This window comes from Stegostoma tigrinum, chromosome 29 (genome assembly GCF_030684315.1).
Source record: "Stegostoma tigrinum isolate sSteTig4 chromosome 29, sSteTig4.hap1, whole genome shotgun sequence".
Lineage (NCBI taxonomy): Eukaryota > Metazoa > Chordata > Chondrichthyes > Orectolobiformes > Stegostomatidae > Stegostoma > Stegostoma tigrinum.
Window position 1 is genome coordinate 24,083,095 of NC_081382.1, and position 19,821 is coordinate 24,102,915.

General features: G+C 40.0%; 1 protein-coding gene across 5 annotated transcripts in view; it reads right to left on the reverse strand.

The window, feature by feature from the left end:
• LOC125465413 (DENN domain-containing protein 1A-like) overlaps positions 1–19,821 on the reverse strand; it is a 522,997-nt gene that overhangs the window by 161,780 nt on the left and 341,396 nt on the right. The window lies entirely within an intron of this gene.

Sequence of the window (19,821 nt, forward strand, 5' to 3'; positions counted from 1 at the left end):
GGAAGTGAACACAAGAGAGAGAAAGAGACATAAAACAATTATTGAATTCAATGTTGAAACTATAAAAGTGTAGAGTGCCTACATGGAAAATTAGGTATTGTTCCTTGAGTTTGCATTGTGCTTTGTTGGAACATTGCAGCAGGCCTGAGGCAGATATATTTACATAAGAGTAAAGTGGTTTATTGAAATGGCAAGCAATGGGACGTCAGGGTCATTCCTACAGAAAGAATGGAGCTGCTCCATAGAATGGTCAACCAGTCGGCACACACTGTCCTTTTTCTTATATTTTCTTCCCCCTCCCACTTCCCTCACTGCCATGTTGTTTCTGAATACATTTTTACTTTGCACTTAGTAGCAAGGGCTTACTCTTTCTTTTCATAGCATTAATTTATAACCTTTTTACATCCCTTTCTTTCTCTTGTCACATTAATAATCCTGTTGTCTTTTATAACATCTATTTTCTTGCTCCTCTGCCTCTGTCAGAAGTATGAAAAGAATACCTTTTCCAGCACCTTCCAGGAAAAAGATAGCTTATTTGACAATAAAATACAATATACAGTCATTGCTTCATTTGGGCAAACTCTCAAAATAAATTCATAGTTACAGAGAATATTTAGAATGCATGAAAGGAGTTCAACGGCAGCAATTCACATTGGTAGAAATAATGAAAAACTAGAAGTGAGTGAGTGACTATATAACAACCCTCTCATGCAGCAGTGATTTTGCATTATGTTTGCAAAGGTATGACTGTTGCATCTGAATAATTATGAGTGAATGATGATGGACAAGTGAGGCCTCAAGCACATTAGACAAACTGCAATTCTCAGAAAATACACAACTTCCCAGACAGTATATGTTAAAACAATCCCAGCAATGGAAAGCAAACCTCTCTCTGTTGAAATACACAGCACTACTGATTAAAAACAGATTCACTGACTCTTTAAAATACCTCGAGGGTCAGCAAATCAAGTTTCTTTTCTGTTCAGAATAAGAAAATCTATAAATTTTAAAATAAATTTCAAAGCAGAGTATAGTAAGCAGATGGTTCATGTAGGAAACAGAATTTGATGTAGCTGATACAAATGAAATTAGACGCACTATTTGTGATGATACTGAATACATAAGGAAATTGTGCGAGATCAAACAAATCTCACTGAAAACGGATGCAGAAGTGTCAAGTATTACATGTCTTCTCTAATACTAGATTTGAAGTTGTAATGCACCAATCTACTTCAATATTGAGGTTGGACATAATAGAGATATACATGGATTGTTAGGGTAAGTGATGATTGAAATGACAGCATTTGTGACAGAAAGAAAAGTCGAGGCACAGGATATTCCAATGGGAAAATTAACTGTCACACAGCTTATGATTGAGAAGACAGAATTTAAGTTAATAGGAAATTCAACAGACTCAAGCCACTCAACACACGTTTGCTGAACAGCAACACACAGTAACATAAAACAAGACATATTGCTTACAAACTAAGAGAATAATAGTCTGTCTCCAGCAGTAGATAAACCATCGTCAAGCCCGGAATTTTTCTGAAGGATTTTAAGATTATTCTAACAATAAGATGATCTCTTTAGGTCTATTTCAACACAGCCTTGATCAGCCTCTTCTCTCTAACCCTGCATAGGCTACAGATCATCAAAACCCGAGTTCCATTTATTCATCAACCTAAGCTGCCTGACAAACAAAGGCTCTCAGTACTACGAGCTCAACTTTAAAATTCTCAACTTGTGTTCAATCCTTCTGTGGCCCTACCTCCATGTCTCTACAACCTTAGATGTTTAACTCCTCCAACTGTGGCCTCTTGTATATCCCTGATATCCCCTGCCCCACTATTGGCGACGATGTCTTTATCAGCCCAACGTCTGTTCTCAAACTCCATCCCTAAACCTGCCTTCCTTTTATTTGTTCTTTAAGTCACACTTTAAAGTCCATCTCTTTGACTAAGCTTCATTTGATATTCCATTATACGGCCAAATTTTATTTTCTTATCCAAACTTATTTGGCATGCTCTTGTGAAGTGATTTTTGTCATTTAATCATGTTTATAGACACTATACAAAAGTTGTTATCAAAATAGCGATTCCTAGCAGTACAACTAATAGTAAAACAAGTGGTATCATAAGACTACTTTTGTCCTAAAAGCAGTCAAAGCAAATATTACATTAAGTGCAACGCCATTCTTTCAGCTATGTTACAATTCCAAAATGGGACACTGGTACACAAACATTCTGTTTAAGCAATTCCAATCTGGAGCCTGTGAACATTGTTATGCCTCTTCAGAGTTAAGGAATAAAAAGGGAATTAAAAGTTAAACAAATTAAGACCCTATAACATATACAAGAGAATAGTTTCTTTGAACGTGGAATACTCATCAATAAGGAGATATTTTGAGACGTAATGCATTTAAAAGGCACTGAATTTTCCCCTTGTGGGAAGCAAAACCAGTAAAATAGTGATCAGGCTGTGTTTGTTTGTGCAGCACAAGTAGAAGTATTTGCTGAACAGGCCCAGTGTCAGTGTCCGTAACAACAACTGCATTGAACAAACTAGTTGGCTTGACACAGAATAACAATATTGTGCAGTCCTTAACCAATTCTAAGTTCCTGCATCCAATGTATCTATCATTCATCCTCTGTCAGAATGATACTGACAATTCAGTGAATGCTGGAGATACAACATATAGCCAACGAAAACTTCACCCAAGATATTACCGAGACGTGCACGTTTCTCCATTTTAACAACTGTAGTATCTTAGATGAACAGACCCCAGCACTGAGAATTATGCTAGGTGCATCTGAGGTGTCAGGGAATATTATTAAGTAATCTTCCTAGTATCAACATCAATTCTTTGTTGCCAAATCAAGACAGCCTGTGAGATATGGCACTTCACAAAATAACGTTTGAAAGTCAGATCACAAACCAAATTAATCAGTTTCATGACTGCAATCATCAGAAGCAGACCTCATCAACTAAGCTGCAGTTTAGGAATCAATTCTCCCGAAATACTGCACATTTTCCTCATGCTTCATGCGTCAACTTCTGCACATAGGAATACAAGGAGACAAAAGAGAAGGAAAACATATTGAACACATTTCAGTTTTCCCATTTTAAATCTTCTGTATTATCTAGCACAATGTGATAAATTTTCTGGCGAAGGAGCAATGTCTTTCACAGGCATGCACTGCAAGCTCTACCAGTACTTCATGAGGTAAAACTGTGTTCTAAAGGAAAAGGTTGTTTGGGTCGCAAATTGTAAAAAAACTTTCAACAGCGGTAAACATTTAACTGACATCTTTGCAAAAATTAATCATCAGACAACATTAAGGATGGATGTAAAATCAAACAACATAAAGAAGAATGACTCTTACAAGCTTCAACACATTTATAAAACACTGGAAGTAAAGCACATAAATCCAGGCAAACATCCCAAAGTCTGTAAATGATAAAGTTGGTTCAGTGAATTTAAAACTCACTCTTTGCTACTGACAGTATTCTAATTATATTTGTTAGTAATGAGATGCTTAAAAATATTTCACATAAAATGGAAAAAAAGTTATAGAGTAAGAGTTAGAAACGTTAATTAATTTCAAAGAAAATAATAATTAAAGTTGTGAAGACTGGAAAGGATACGATTGCTGGTAATTTTGAAAAATGGCATTTCTTGTTAGCTGTAAGTGTCTTTGATTGAAACACAATTCAGGGCAATAAAATCAGCAGGAAAAAGCAGCTGATAGATAACTTAAAAACATGGAATTCTTGGTGACATTTCAAATGCTTTGCAGATGTAATTCAATTGTTTGACAGAATAGTAACGGGCTAAAGGAATTCAGATGATGTTGTCTTAGTAATTAATACATCACTCACAAAAGCTATCTACTGGGAGCTGTTGTTTACATGAATGGAAAAAGTGAAAAACAGTTTACTTACAGATTTGAATCGATACAAAAACGTTTTATGTTGGATTGAAGCATGTAGTGTCACTAAGGTCTGCTGGCTTTGCTTGCTTCCAGCAGATATTGGTCTCTAGCCTTGTCAGGTTATTTGGTTTATTACTGCATCATTAAGAATGAATTTTGACATCTTGAAATGAGTTATACAGATAGGGTAGAAGACAGATATAAAACTACCAGAAAATAAAAATTTGCCAAACATTAGAACCAGAAAAAAAAATCATATGAGGCATATAATGCCCTGAAAATGAATATAGTAATCAAGGTCTTAAAATCAAGGTCATTCTGCGATCTGTCCATTGGGTAATACATGATCATTCTACCTGCAGCATTTCCCACTCCCCATAGCCACTGCATCTCAAAAATTGTCAAGTGGTCATGAGCCTTGTGGCAGTACTTTCATCTCTTGTTCAAAACAGTGGAAGCACGTGTGTGCCGGCAAACACCACCTTGCCTGAGGCTAGGTGCAATTTTCCTGCTGTGAGACTCCCATTCTTTGTTACTAGGGCTATGTCATAGGACAATACAGTGAATGTGAAGCAGTGACGGTTCACAATGCATTACCATATTTAAAAAACCAAAACATAAATAATGTATTCACTTTCGTCAAAAGTAGATCTCCCCCAACAAATGCAGGACTTTTTTTTAAAAACTGTAATCAAAAATGGGAATAATTTTTTAAAAATAGCAACTGAAAAGGAAATAAGACCAGATTTGAAGTGATATAAAAGATGATTGGGGTTGGAGTTTCATGACTCTAACACCTTACAGGAAATGTATTGAAGTTAAAGAAAATATTAGACGATGATCACTCAGAATGTGCTGCTATAATGACAAATGCAGAAAATATATAATTACGGTCAAAGCTTATTGTTGGTTTTTCATTATTGTAATCTTTATTAATTACAGATTTCAGGATAGCTTAATTTTTTTAAAACTACAAAAAGAATACTGTGGAAAGTGGATTAACTTATTAGCACAAACACAGAGATTGCCTGAATTTCTCGAGCAAACTGGCAGCATCTGAGAAGAAAGAGAAAGATGGTTCATGTTTTGAATCCAGTGTTACTTTTCTTCAGGATTGAAAGTGTTGGAATTTTTTAACACACTTTTGACAGAGACAAAGGCAAAGCCTGGGGGCAGATGGAGGAGAAGTCCATTGTAATTTTTGAGCGGAGCAACACATGTACAAAAGACTGGAATCAAGGGTGGAATTGAGGCAGGAGAACAAAATACTCAAGTGGGAAATGAAGGTCAGAGAAGGCCGGAAGGAACAGAGGCAAAAAAAAACATAAGCAACTACAGTAGTCAAGACTGGAAGCTAGAAAGATAACGAAAGGAAACCTAAAAGATCCATATCTGAATGCATGTAGCATTCAAAATAAAGTTAATCAAATTAATAAATATTATATGACAGCCATCACAGAGCCATGACTTCAGGATGACAACAATCAGGTTCTGATTATTTAGGGATACATGATATTCAAGAAGAATAGGAAGTGAGATAAAAAGTAGAATACTAGCTCTCCTAACCAAGATGGTATTGTGCAATAATTAGAGATAATGTTGCTTTAGGTCAAATTATAGAATCAGTTCGAGTGCAAATTAGGAACTTGTGGGAGTGAACAACAGGCTGCCAGTACAGTAACCATAATGTGCGGTGAGTTATACAAGAAGTAGCGAATGCCTCCGATAAAGGGAGAGTAATCTGTACACAAACTAGAAAAATCAGATTGGTAACAGTAGTTCCAGATCAAGAGTTTATGGAATGCTTTTGAGGTAGTCTCTTAGAGCAGCAGGTTCTTGAACTGACCAGACAGTAGGCTATACGAGACTGGGTATTGTGTAGTTTACAGGAAGAATGAATGACCTCAGAGTTACAGCATTTGATTTTGCAGTGGTCATAATATGATCGACTTTTAATTGTAGCTTGAAGAGGAGAAGAGTGGATTAAAACTGAATAGGAACAACTATATGGGCATGAAGTTGGAATGAGCTGAAGTGAACTAGGTTATAAGGCTTTCCAGCAATTTCTGCTTTTGTTTCATAGATGTCATAAAAGCCTGGTATATAAGAAAAAATGTCAAAGTTCCCAACCCAGTTCGAATTTTTCTGACTCCAGTTCTTCAGCAATCTGGTTAAGAATCACAGAATCCCCACAGTGTGGAAACAGGCCCTTCGGCCCAACAAGTCCATTCTGGCCCTCAGAACATCCCACCCAGACACATCCCTGATAACCCATCTAGTCTACACATTTCTGAACACTATGGACAATTTAGCATGGCCAGTCTACCTAGCTTGCACATCTTTGGACTGTGGGAGGAAACTGGAGCACCCGGAGGAAACCCACACAGACACGGGGAGAACGTACAAACTCCACACAGACAGTCGCCGAAGGGTGGAACTGAACCCAGGTTCCTGGCGCTGTGAGACCACAGTGCTAACCACTGAGTCACCATGCTGCCCCCTATAAATGCAAAGTTAACTATTAATTGCCCTCAGAAATGGTCTAATAAGCTACTACTTAAAAAGTTGAATGGACATGGGACATTGAACTATACACTGGAAATGACAAAGGCACTCCCTGCCTCTTGGAGTTAGAGCTGTATATTGAATGACTAGACTGCATTTTTTCACAACAGTTCATTTGGAAGTCTCCTCTGTGTGCTGAACATGTAATAATGGGTCTTAAATATCAGTAATTCCCAGTTTCTATTATGGTATGTGCTATTTTAACCAACCTTGGCAAGCACAAGTTCAGTTTTCAGGTGTAGTATTTTGTAAAGTCCACCTCATTAATGTCTGGACACTTGTGCTATGATTGGAAGAGCTGTCCCACAGAAGTTTAAGCATTAACATGATATAACATCACTCATTTAATCATAATTTGCACCCAATCTCTCACCACCACTGTTCTCAAATATTTTTTGTCTCATCAACAGAACAGACCTCAAGAGGTCACAACACAATGGAATACTGTTAGGAAATTACAGTCGATATATCAGTATGAGTGCTATTCTGGCTGGCAGTGACTAGTGGGGTGTCTCAGGGATCGGTGTTGGGACCGCAATTATTTACAATTTATATAGATGATTCGGAGTTGGGGACCACGTGTAGGGTGTCAAAGTTTGCATATGACACCAAGATGAGTGGCAGAGCAAAGTATGTAGAGGAACATAGATACATTGAATGAGTGGGCAATGGTCTGGTAGATGGAATACAATGTAAGTAAATGTGAAGTCACACATTTTGATAGGAGTAATAGTAAAAAGAATTATTACTGAATGGTTAAAAAGTTGCAGCATGCTGCTATGCAGATGGACCTGGGTGACCTTGTGCATAAATCACAGCAGGTTGGTCTGCAGAGACAACAAGTAATTAGGAAGGCAAATGGAATTTTGTCCTTCATTGCTAAAGGGATTGAGTTTAAAAGTAGAGAGGTTATGTTGCAGCTGTACGAGGTGCTGGTGAGGCCACACCTGGAGTACTATGTGCAGTTTTGGTCTCCTTACTTGAGAAGGGATGTACTGGCACTGGGGATGGGAGGGGGGTGCAGAGGAGGTTCACTAGGTTAATTCCGGAGTTGAGGGAGTTGGCTTATGAGAAAAGACTGAATAGATTGGGATTATATTCATTGGAATTCAGAAGACTGAGGAGGGACCTTATAGAAATGTATAAAATTATGAAGGGAATAGATAAGATAGAGAGGATGTTTCCACTGGCAGGTGAAGCTAGGACAAGACAGCATAGCTTCAAGAATAGAGGGAGCAGATTTAGGACTGAATTGAGAAGGAACTTGTTCACCCAGAGGGTTGTTAATCTATGGAATTCCTTGCCCAGTGAAGTAATAGACGTTACTTCAATAAACATTTTTAAAGCTAAGGTAGATTTTTTTCAACAGTAAAGGAATTAAGGGATACGGCGAGAGCACAGGTAAGTGAATCTGAGTCCACAAAAAGATCAGCCATGATCTTACTGAATGGCGGAGCAGGCTCGAAGGGCCGAATGGCCCACTTCTGCTCCTAGTTCTTATGTAGAGGACAGAAGGCGGCCTGTGGCAAACAGTTAAAGTAATATTTCAGAATAGTCAATGAGTGCATTCCTACTGAGGAAAAGTTGTAATGGGAGGACCCACCATGAATCTTTACCAAAAAAAAATTGAGACGGTAAAACTTAAGGATTGAAGCATATAACAGTATAAAGTTGCGTGGCAGGTCAGAGAATGACTAAAAGGTTAATCAGGATGAAAATTTGTACAAGAGGAAGGTAGCAAGAAATAGACAGCAAAGAATTTTTTGTAAGTATCTAAACATTAAGGAAGGCGATAGCCTAGTGGTATTATCGCTAAAGACCAGTAAATGTTCTGAGCTTGAATCCTGCCGTAGCAGGTTGTCCTTAAGGGAAGGAAAGCTGCCACCCTCTCCTGGTCTGGCCTACATATGACTTCTGAAATGGCCTAGTAAGTCATTCAGTTGAACAAATCATTACCAAGTTTCAAAGAAATGAAACCGAATGGATCACCTGACATCAAGCCAGGCACCGGAAAAGACAACAGCAGAAACAGCCCTGTCGACCCTGCAAAGTCCTCCTCACTAACATCTGAGGGCTACTGCCAAAATTGGGACAGCAGTCTCACAGATCAGTCAAGCAACAGCCTGACATAGTCACACTCACGGAATTATACCTTACAGGTAACATCCCAGATACCACTATCATCATCCCTGGATATGTCCTGTCCCACCAGCAAAACAGACTCAGCAGAGGGACTAGCACAGTGATTTACAGTCAAGAGGGAGTTGCCCTGGGTGTGCTCAGAATTGAGTCCGGACCCCATGAAGTCCCATAGCTACAGGTTAAACATGGGCAAGGAAACCTGCTGCCGATTATCACATAATGTCCTCCCTCAGCTGATGAATTGGTACTCCTCCATGTTGCTCAACACCTGGAAGAAACCCTGAGGATGGCAACGGCACTCTAGGTGGGAGAAGAAACACACTTGACCTCATCCCTACCAATCTGCCAGCTGGAGTTGCATCTGTCCATGACAGTATCAGTAAGACAGCCCATCACACAGTCCTTGTGGAGATAAAGTTCTGTCTTCACACTGAGAACAACCTCCATCGTGTTGTGTGGCACTATCATTGTGCTAAATGCAACAGACTTCAAACAGATCTAGCAACTCAAGATTGGGCATCCACGAGGCATGTGGGCCATAACAACGGCAGAATTGTACTCCAGCACACAATCTATAAGCTCATGGCTCAGCATAACCCCCCTCAACCATTACCATCAGGCCAGCGGATCAACCCTGGTTCAATGGAGAGTGCAGGAAGGCATGCCAGGAGCAGTACCAGGCATACCTGAAGATGGGGTGTCAACCTGGTGAAGCTACCAAACAAGACTACTTGCACACCAAATGGTGAAAGCAACAAGTACCAGACACAGCTAAGTGATCCCATAACCAACGGATCAGATCAAAGCTTGGCAGTTCTGGCACAACTGGTCATGAATGGTGGTGGACAATTAAACAACTCACTGGAGGAGGAGGCTCCACAAATATCCTCATCCTCAACGATGGGAGAACCCAGTGCATCAGTGCAAAAGATAAGGCAATCTTCAGCCAGATGTGCTGAGTGGATGATCCATCTCGGTCTCCTCCATTGGTCCCGAGCATTACCGATACCAGTCTTCAGTCAAATTGATTCACTCTATGTAATATCAAGAAACAGTTGGAGATACTGGATACTGCAAAGGCTAATTGCCCTGACAACATTCCGCCAACAGTACTGAAGACTTGTGCTCCAGAACTTGCTACTTTCCTAGCCAAGCTTGTCCAGACAGTTACTGTTAAAACACTGGTATCTACCTGACAATGTGGAAAATTGCCCAAGTATGTCCTGTACATAAAAAGCAGGGCAAATCCAACCCCACCAATTACCGCCCCATCAGTTTCCTCTCAATCATTTGAGAAGTGACAGAAGGTGTCATCAACAGTGACTATCAAGGTACCATCAAGCAGCTCCTGCTCAGTGACACCCAGGGCCACTCAACTCCTGATATCATTGCAGCCTTGGTTCAAACATGGACAAAAGAGCTGAATACCAGGGGTGAGGTGAGAGTGACAGCCCTTGAAATTAAGGCTGCATTCAACCAGGTGTAGCAACAAAGAGCGCTAGAAAAACTGAAATCAATGGGTAACAGGGGGGCAAACTCTCCGGTAGTTGGAGTCATACTTTAGACAGAGGAAGATGGTCATGATTGTTGGTGATCAGTCATCTCAGCTCCAGTGGCTCCTCAGACTAATGTTCTCAGCTCAACCATCTTTAGCTGTTTTATCAAAGACTTTCCCTCCATCATTAAGTCAGAAGTGGGGATTTTTGCCAATGATTGCACAATGTTCCGCACATTTTGTGACTCCTCAGATACTAAAGCAGTCCATGTCCAAATGCAACAAGATCTGGACAATATCCAGGTCTGGGCTGACAAGTGGCAAGTAACATTTGTGCCACACAAATGCCAGGCTATAACCATCACCAATAAGAGACAATCTAACCTTTGCCCATGACATTCAATAGTGCTACCATCACCAAAATGTCCACTGTCAACAACCTGGGAGTTATCATTGACGAAAAACTCTACTGGACTCACCACATTAATATAATGGCTACAACAGCAGATCAGAAGCTTGGAATACTGCAGCGAGTAACTCACCTCCTACCTCATCAAAGCTTGTTTACCATCTACAAGGCACAAGTCAGGAGTCTGATGGAACACGCTCCACTTGACTGGATGACTGCAGTCCCAACAATACTCAAGAGGCTTCACAACATGTAAGACTGAAGCAGCACGCTTGACTGGCCTTGAATCCACAAGCATCCATTCCTTCCACCAATGACACACAGTAATACATACTGCTGCAATTTACAACGTGCATTGCAGAAATTCACTAAAGATGCTGCGAAAGCACCTTTCAAACCCACAACCACTTCCACCTAGAAAGACAAGGGCAGCAGACATATGAGAAGGCCATCACCTTCAAGTTTCTTCCAAGCCACTCACTATCCTGATTTGGAAATATATCATGGTTCCTTCAGTATTGCCGGGTCAAAATCCTGGAATTCCCTCCCTGACAGCATCGTGGGTTAACCCACATCTGATGGACTGCAGCCATTCAAGGTGGCAGCTCACCATTACCTTCTCAAGGGCAACAAGGGACAGGCAATAAACGCTGATGAGCCAGCGATATTCAAGTCCCGCACATGAATTTTAAAGGAAGTGGTAAAAAGTAAATAAAATGAACAGGAGTTCTCCACTGAGTGAGAATGGCAAGTTACAGTTGATAAAGAAAAGGTGAATAAAATGAATAAATATTTGGCTTTGGCCTTCACTATAGAGGATACAAAAAAATCCCAATAATACCTGTAGATCAGGAGACTGAATGAAGAAAGGAACATGGTGAAATTATAATTACTAGGAAAGTGGTCCTGAACAAACTGATGGAGCTGTGGATTGATAAATCTCCATGTCCTGATGGACTATATCCTTGGATCTTAAAAAGCTTGCTAGTGAGGTAGCAGATGCATTGGTGTCAATTTCCAAAAATCACCAGATTCTGAAAATGTTCCATCAACTAGCAAGTTCAGTAATAAGCTTGCTACACAAGAAGGTAAGGAGGCAAAAAAAATACCCAGGAAACTATAGGCAGTTAGTTTGATGTCTGTTGTGGGTAAGTTCTTACAAATAATCATTAAGGAGATTATAACTGAGCATTTGGAAAAATTCAAGGTAAACCAGGAAGAGTAAATATGGTTTTCTGAAACAGAAATCCTATTTAACCAATTTTATTGGAACTCTAGCCCATTGATTTACAGTACTTGGATTTTCATAAGGTATTTGACAAAGTTCCACGTAAAAGGCTATTGTCTAAAGCAGCTGCTCATGGTGTAGTGTAACATACTAACATGGATGGCTGGCAGAAATGTATGCACAAATGGGTCTTTCAGATTGACACGATGTGAAAAATGGGGTCCTTCACAGGAGTTTGTGCCAGGTCTTTAACATTTTAAAATTTATACGCAGATTTAGATGAGGTGAATCTAAGGTTTGGTGGCTAAATTTTTCTGCCCCTTTTTAACCTTAATGAAATAAGCTCTGGAGTTTTGCTTTCAAAAGATTCCCACCAGCACTATTAACCAGTCAGCAGACATGATGCATTAGAATAAAAGTGGCCAAGATTTATAAGAAGAAATGAAGGGAACTGGGACTGGCTGATTTGCTGTTTTAGAAAGGTGGCAGGACAAAACAGCCTTTTCCTCTAGCTGTAACTCTTTTGGATGTATTCTATTTTACTTCAATAAACCTTATATATTGTAAACTAGGTACATTCTACAGTTCTAAACTTGCTTTCCATAGCAGCAATAGCCTTCTATACATAAATGCTGCTCATCCATCAAGCATCTAGATTCTTTTGAAGATATTGCCATCTATCTAAAGCTGTTTCTGCTCCAAAAAGGCTATGTCAACCACCTGTGCATTAGATTATTCATCACTTAACTTGCCCAGCCTTTGTATTTAGCTCTGGGGTTGTTTAATTACCTCCAATTCACAAAGCTGTACTTCAGGTGAGTATGTTCTAACAGTCTCATTACCATTCGTATAAAGAAAGTATTCATTGCAAATACCACTGATGCTCTCTTCAAAAACACTGATTTTACAACAGTGTAGAAGCCTTATATCCAATTCACAGCTCAAATGTCAATTCTATTAAATCGAGGATATCATTGTGATATTTCTTCCAAACATTCTCCCTTTACCTTCCTTTTCTGCTAAAAATGCTAACTGATTCTAGGGTACAGTTGCCACAATTCGGCAGTGCACAAGCCACATAAATGTGACAGGTGGCAGATAGTACTTTGGAGGCAGGTAGGGATAAGTCTCATCCTATCTCCACATGATATCCATAACATATACAAACAGTACCAGCTAGCACAAAAACTGGACTGTAAGGATCTAATCACTGAAACTCAAATCACATTGCACTGTCCACTAAACAGTTATTGTGCTGCAAGCTTTGACCATTAGGAGTTTAAAGGAGACAGATGTTATTGGGACAAAAGTGAAAATGTTAAAGATGGCAAAAACCCGACACAAAAGCAGTAAATCCTGAAGACATTCAGCAGGTCAGACATCATCCATGGAGAGATCAGATATGGTGTTATGCATGCATACAGTTCATTATAACTGGTACTTCTGGAGAAGAGTTTGCATACTTGAATATTAACAAATGAACAGCCCAAAGGCAAGCCAGTGATACATCAGGTGCAATCTGGACTTAATTTTTAGGTTTTTAATAAATTAAAATCCTTGCCTATAAACTGTCGTTGTCTATAACAAATAAATAGTGCAGAAATCTGCATTTTCCTTCTGATTTTAGTTGAAGCTTTAGTACTGATGCCATTTCAACAAATATTTGTGTAAAATTCCATGATATTCCAGGCATTACTTTTTACTGTCCTCTGACTAGTTGAAAACAGAGTCCAAAATGTTATATATTGACTTTCAGATTTGAGAACCAAACTTTTTTTTTTACAAAAATCGTTCTTAGCATGGTGACAAAATTGGTAATAACATTCATAGCCATTGCTGGTGTCTTAAGGCAATACATGTTCGTAAGTTAATATGAGAATGGAGTCATACACAGGTTACAGTGGGTAGGGGATGAAACATTCCTTTTCTTTAAGGAACATTGATAAATAAGTTAGATTTCCAACAACAAAATCACAGCTATTGTGATTTTTTTCCTAACCTCATCAATAAATTAATTTCTTGAATTTACAATAAGAAATTGAACAGATGACCAGCTACGTTGCTAATCCAATACCTCATTCTAGTTACATCACCTTATCAAAACAACGACATTGGGCATTTTTATCCAATCAGGTCCAAGACAGGGAGAATTTCCCACATAATACCTCTCCATATTCCTGCCACTTCTAAACAGCAAGAAGTACGGCTCTCTTTGCTCTTCAGTATATTTTTTCTTCTGCTACACCTTGGTCAAATAGATCTATATAGAATACACAGAATCCAAATCATCAGGGTATATTTCACATTTTTATCCCAAGTTAAGTAGATTTATCTGGACGTTCAGTGCTTTAGAGTTTGTTTATCTGTCAAGGATATGAAAGTGCAAATTTGAAATATTACCTGCTGATCGTTTCTACATTTTAGCACAAAATGCTCATTACTTTATATCTTCAATTATAACTGTGCTAACTCTTTTTGATTGTAATTGTAGCAAATGGTATAAACAAAGATGCTGCTAAAGCTGCTGTCAGTACCCTTGGGCTTAATCAGCAGCAATGTTCATATGCTGAGATATGCCTGCCGAATGCATTAATGAAAATGCGAACTGACTGAAGTACAGTATATGAGGATGTTGTATTTGACATCTGGGCAGGATATGAGCATGGCATCAAACTTCCTTTATTCGGTTTTAATAAGTCCCATAGGATTACTCTTACAAAGAATGTATCATTGTATAATGCTGAACCAAAGGAGATAATTCAAGGGCACACCCTATGACTGGTATCTTTTAAAAGAGACTCTGGGATAAATATGTGCACAAGTGAATGCTGTTTGTGTGTGTTAGTCGGCAGTTCCAGGATAATCAGTTCCATGCTGCTTTGAAATTGTCAGAACCCAAAAAAAATAATCATTTAAAAATCAAGGAGATTTAATGTCACTGTCTAGACCTGTAACTAGATGGCGTAGCATCTGTCTGAAATATTAGATGTTTGTTTCCAAACTTATTTTCTATTCTGGTAGCATTAAGACATCTATCTTTTGTGAAGTGCAATGTAGGTACAAAAACGAATATAATAGAAGATATGATCCAAATGATATAATTGATTTGCAAAGTTATAATTTTACTACAGTTGATTAACGTATTTTGTTTACATCAAAACTAAGATATTAAATTGATCACAATTAATATTTGGAAAAGATTGATTCTGAGGTATACAGAAGAGATGAGCTTGGGATCTATTTATCTAAAATATTTTTCATTCTTAAGTGTCTTAATAAATATTACTCCAGTAATAGAAATTCAGCTGTGTTAAGAGTACATTTGATATTGCAATATTAACCTGAAAAAAACACTAAACTATTTTCAATGCAATAAAGCTTAGATGGTTAAAGGCTTGTCCAGTCTTCCTTTTTGGCAATTCTTATTTGATCAGATTTTACTATTTAACTAAACTTTCTCCCAATTTAACAAATTTCAAAACTTTTTCAGCTATTTCCATTCCTTTTGGCTTACGATTGATTTTATTGTCCCGTGTACAAAAATACAGTAAAAAGCTTTATTTACAAGTGGTACAGGCAGACACAACAAGCAAAGGATGTACAGATCAAAAAGTCTTAGAGGCAGGCAGGTTACATTAGTTGAGGCTAGAGTCCTGGGCAGAGAAGTTGCCATACCAGGCTGTTATGCGCCTGGAGAGTATGCCTTCAATGGTGCACCTGTAGAAGTTAGTGAAAGGCTTTATGGACATGCCAAATTTCTTTAGCCATCTGAGGAAGAGGTGTTGTTGCGCCTTCTTGACTGTTGAATTTACATGGGAATTCCAGGACAGGACACTGGTTACCATTACTCCGAGGAACTTGGTGCTTTTCACCCTCTCAACCTCAGTTCCGTTAATGTAGATGAGGATGTCTTCTCATCTTTTCTTTCTGAAGCCGATGGTGAGATGTTTAGTTTTGCCAACGTTGAGAGATAGATCGTTTTTGTTGCACCGTGTCACCAAGTTGTCAATCTCCCTTCTGTATTTTGACTTGTCATTAAAAGATATCCGTCCCACTATGATGGTGCTGTCAGAGAAACTGTAGATGGTGTTCATTCAGAATTTGGCAGCACAGTCGTAGGTGTACAAGGAGTACAGGAGGGGCTAAGGACGCATCACTGGGGACTCCAGGTTGACTGTTATTGTGGAGGAGGTGCAGTTATCCATCCTAACTGATTGCGGCCTGTGGGTTAGAAAGCTGAGGATCCACTTTTTTTTCTTTATTCTTTCACAGGATTAGGGCAACGCTGGCCAGGCAGCATCCATTGCCCATAGGGCAGTTTAGAGTCAATCACATTGCTGTGGGCCTGGAGTCACATGTAGGTCAGACCAAGTTAGAATGGCAGTTTCCTTCCCTGAAGGACATTAGTGAATCAGGTGGGCTTTTCCAACAATTGACAATGGATTCATGGTCATCACTAGATTCTTAATTCCAGATATTTATTGAATTCAAATTCCACCATTTGCCATGGCGGGATTTGAACCCGGGTCCTCAGAACATTATCTGGGTCTCTGGATTAATGGTCCACCAATGATACACTGTTGTAGAGTGTACGGCCGAGACCAGTATCATGCAGTTTTAAGGTCAGTCTGAAGGGGATAATGGTATTGGAGGTGGAGCTGTAGTCAACAAGCAGGAGTCTGACATAGGTGTCTTTGTTGTCCAGGGATGAATGTAGGGCTAGGAATACAGCATCGTCCGCATCTGTTATGTCGGATTGTAGGGGATCGAGTGTCATGACGGTGGTATTCTGCTCAAACTGAGCATCAAAAGCATCGAACGTGTCAGGGACGAATGTGTCATCGTCTGCTATCTTACACTTCCATTTTATATCCTGTAATGTCATTTAGGCCTGGCCACAGATGGTGGGAGTCTATTTGATAGATTTGGGTCTCTAAATGCGGTCCAGTACTGTCTCTTGGCCTCCCCAACGGCTTTGGCGAGGTCATATCTGGATTTTCTGTATTACTCTGGGTCACCCGACTTGAATACTGCACATCTGGTCTTCAGGAGGAGTAGATTCCCTGGTTCATCCAAGGTTTACAGTTGGGGAACATGCAGATTGATTTCTTTAGTACACAGTCTTCTACATATTTACTAATGAAGTCCATGACGGTCGCGGCACACTCATCTAGGATTTCCACTGAACATGAACACTGTCCAGTCCACCAAGTGCAAGCAGACCAACTGCTGGTCTTCAGCTGCCTCAGACTAGCATCGTATTTTGCTTTGTGAGGGATTCTCCCATTTCAGCTTCTGTTTGTAAAAGGGAAGAGGACGGCAGTGCTTTGGTCAGATATACCTAAGTGTGGGTGGGGGATTGAGTGTCAGCCATATTTGATGGTTGTGTAGTAGTGGCCCTGAATGTTTGATCGTCTGGTGGGGCAGATGTGTTGGCGGTATTTTGGCATCACCTGCTTGAAGTTAGCTTGGTTAAAATCACGGGCCACAATTAATAGGGCCTCGGGGAAGTTTGTGGTGGTGTAAATCTCATCGACAGCGTTCTTCACATCATGTGGGGTGGAGGTGAACTCTCATGGTAGGTATAGTAGGGATAGCATTTTACTGTATGAGGTATTCTAGGTCCGGTGGAGCAGTGGCCTGCCAGGGTCACTACGTCCGGGCTCCATGAAACACTGACTAGAAAGCATGCCCCACCACCCTTCTCCTTGCCCGAGGATACCCTGCAGTCTATACAGTGTATGAAGAACCCGTCAACTTGTAGGGCTCAATTGGGAATGGTGGGGTGAGCCAAGTCTCCATGAAGCAGGGCACACAATAGTCAGTTCCCTCTGGTAGGGAAGCCTAGATCTAAGTCCATCCATTTTGTTTTTGATACTTTTGGAGATTTGCTAGGAGAATGCTGGGGAGGGGAGTCTTGGAACCGTGTGGTTTCAGTCTCACCTTTAGACAAGCATGTTTTCCCTGTTTCCTTCATCCTGATGGTCCGGGGAGTCAGTGCTGCGAGTCTGCTGCTCCTGCAGGTAAGTGAATCGCATCCGGTTGAGTGGGGCATTCCCCAGGCCAGGGCACCACGATGTCAGAGCTCAGGCTTGAGCTGGGCTGGTCTGGTCTCCTCAGGGACAGGTTGTGGCGGTAGCGTTTCTGATTCTGGGCAGTCCTGGGTGCTGGTGAAGCAAGACTTCTTTGCTGCTAAGTGAGGAGAGTTGGGCTGGTCAGCCGAGCTCCACAGGGTCTGGCTGGGGGTGGGGGATGGAAATCGGGGATCAGGCCTAGGACATTCGGGCCTCCTCGGGGTCACACTGATGTCAGTCTCAGGTTGGTCAGACCTGACTTATATCATCCTCTCAGAATAGGAGAGCAATTTTCAAAAATTTGACTGTAAATCAGACAAGCCTAAGCTGTTTGCATCATCTTTAGTGCACAACACATCATCAAAAGTCCTCAGGTGAGCAAAGACACAAAACACACAAGAAATTATGAATGATTAGAGAAAAGGTTTTCATAAATCTACTCTCAAGTCTAACTGATATCAGTCGTGAAACTGTGGGAGAATTCTTGCTTCATAGTTGAAAAGGTACATTGTAGATATTTGAGCTCATAATCTGACTTGATACTTCTGTCCAGCGTAGAGGAAATGTTGCACATCCAGAATTACAATCCGAAAGAAGCCACGTTATATTGAGGACCTGTATGATCTCAGGTGGATCCAAAATATCACATTAAATTATTGTTAGGTAATTTCTCTCGTTCCATTGTTGTTTGTGGGACCTTGTTATGTACAGAATTGTGACTATCTTTACCAAAAAGAGGCTACACTTCATAAAGTATTTTAGTAGCCATGAAACAGTACAGCGCGTCCGGACATAGTGAAACATGGATTGTAAATGCAAGTTCTTTTTAACTGATAATGCTGCATCTTTATTTTGGATTGGTCACTAGCACAGGAAAATCACATCTGGTCTTTTGCAACTACCTCGGAAAAGAGAGATCCTAAATTTAACATGTGATCTCAAAGATGGTCCCCTTGACAGTAACACATTCGTTAGTGTGAAATGATCAAGTTCTGAAAACAAAATAAATTAGCATTGTAAATACAATGGCTATTCAGCTATGTATTGTAACTAGCCTGTAAATCATGTCAGAACGGGCAGGAGTATAACTATTAACGTTACAAGTTTATACTTAGAACTGAAACATTGAAAAAGAACAAGTCAGCGGTGTGATGGAATACTCCTCACTTGCCTGGATGAGTGCAGCTTCAACAACACTCAAGAAGTTTGACACCATCCAAGGAAAAACAGCCTGCTTATTTGATATGACAATCACGAGCATCATATCCCTTCATCACCAACACTCTAGCAGCAGTGAGTACTATTTACAAGAATGTACTGCAGAATTCACCAAAGATCGTAAGACAGCACGTTCCAAACCCAAGGGCCACTTTAATCTCGAAGGACAAGGGCAGTAGATAGATACAAACACCATCTACAAATTCCCCTTGAAGCCAGTCACCATCCTTACTTGGAAGTATATTGCTGTTCCTGGGTTAAAGTTCTGGAATTCCCTCCGTAATGGGTCTATCTACAGCACATGGACTACAGGAGGTTCTAGGTGACAGCTCACCATCACCTTCTCAGTAACAACTAAGCGCAGACAATAAATGCCAGAAAGCCAGTGATGCATACATTCCACAAGTGAATTTTAAAAAAAGGATATTAACTTCTTCCATATTTGGGCATTAAAAATAAAATCCAACATATAAAATCTGCATATACCAGGATATCAAAATGACACTGTTCAGAATTTTACTGCAAGGTAGTGCTGTTGGGATTAAATGGGGGTGCCAAGCCCATGCGTGCGACTGGCAACATCATTTTAAGGATTTTTATCAGGAGCAGCACATGAAGAGGCCATCATCTAGACATTAGGGACAGGAGCCTGCCTCTCCAAACTTCTGGCCCAATTAAATAATCAAAAGCTCAATAGTGCCACCAACAGAGCTGAGGCTGCAGGGATGACAAGGAGCAATATTAGATACAAAGAAAGC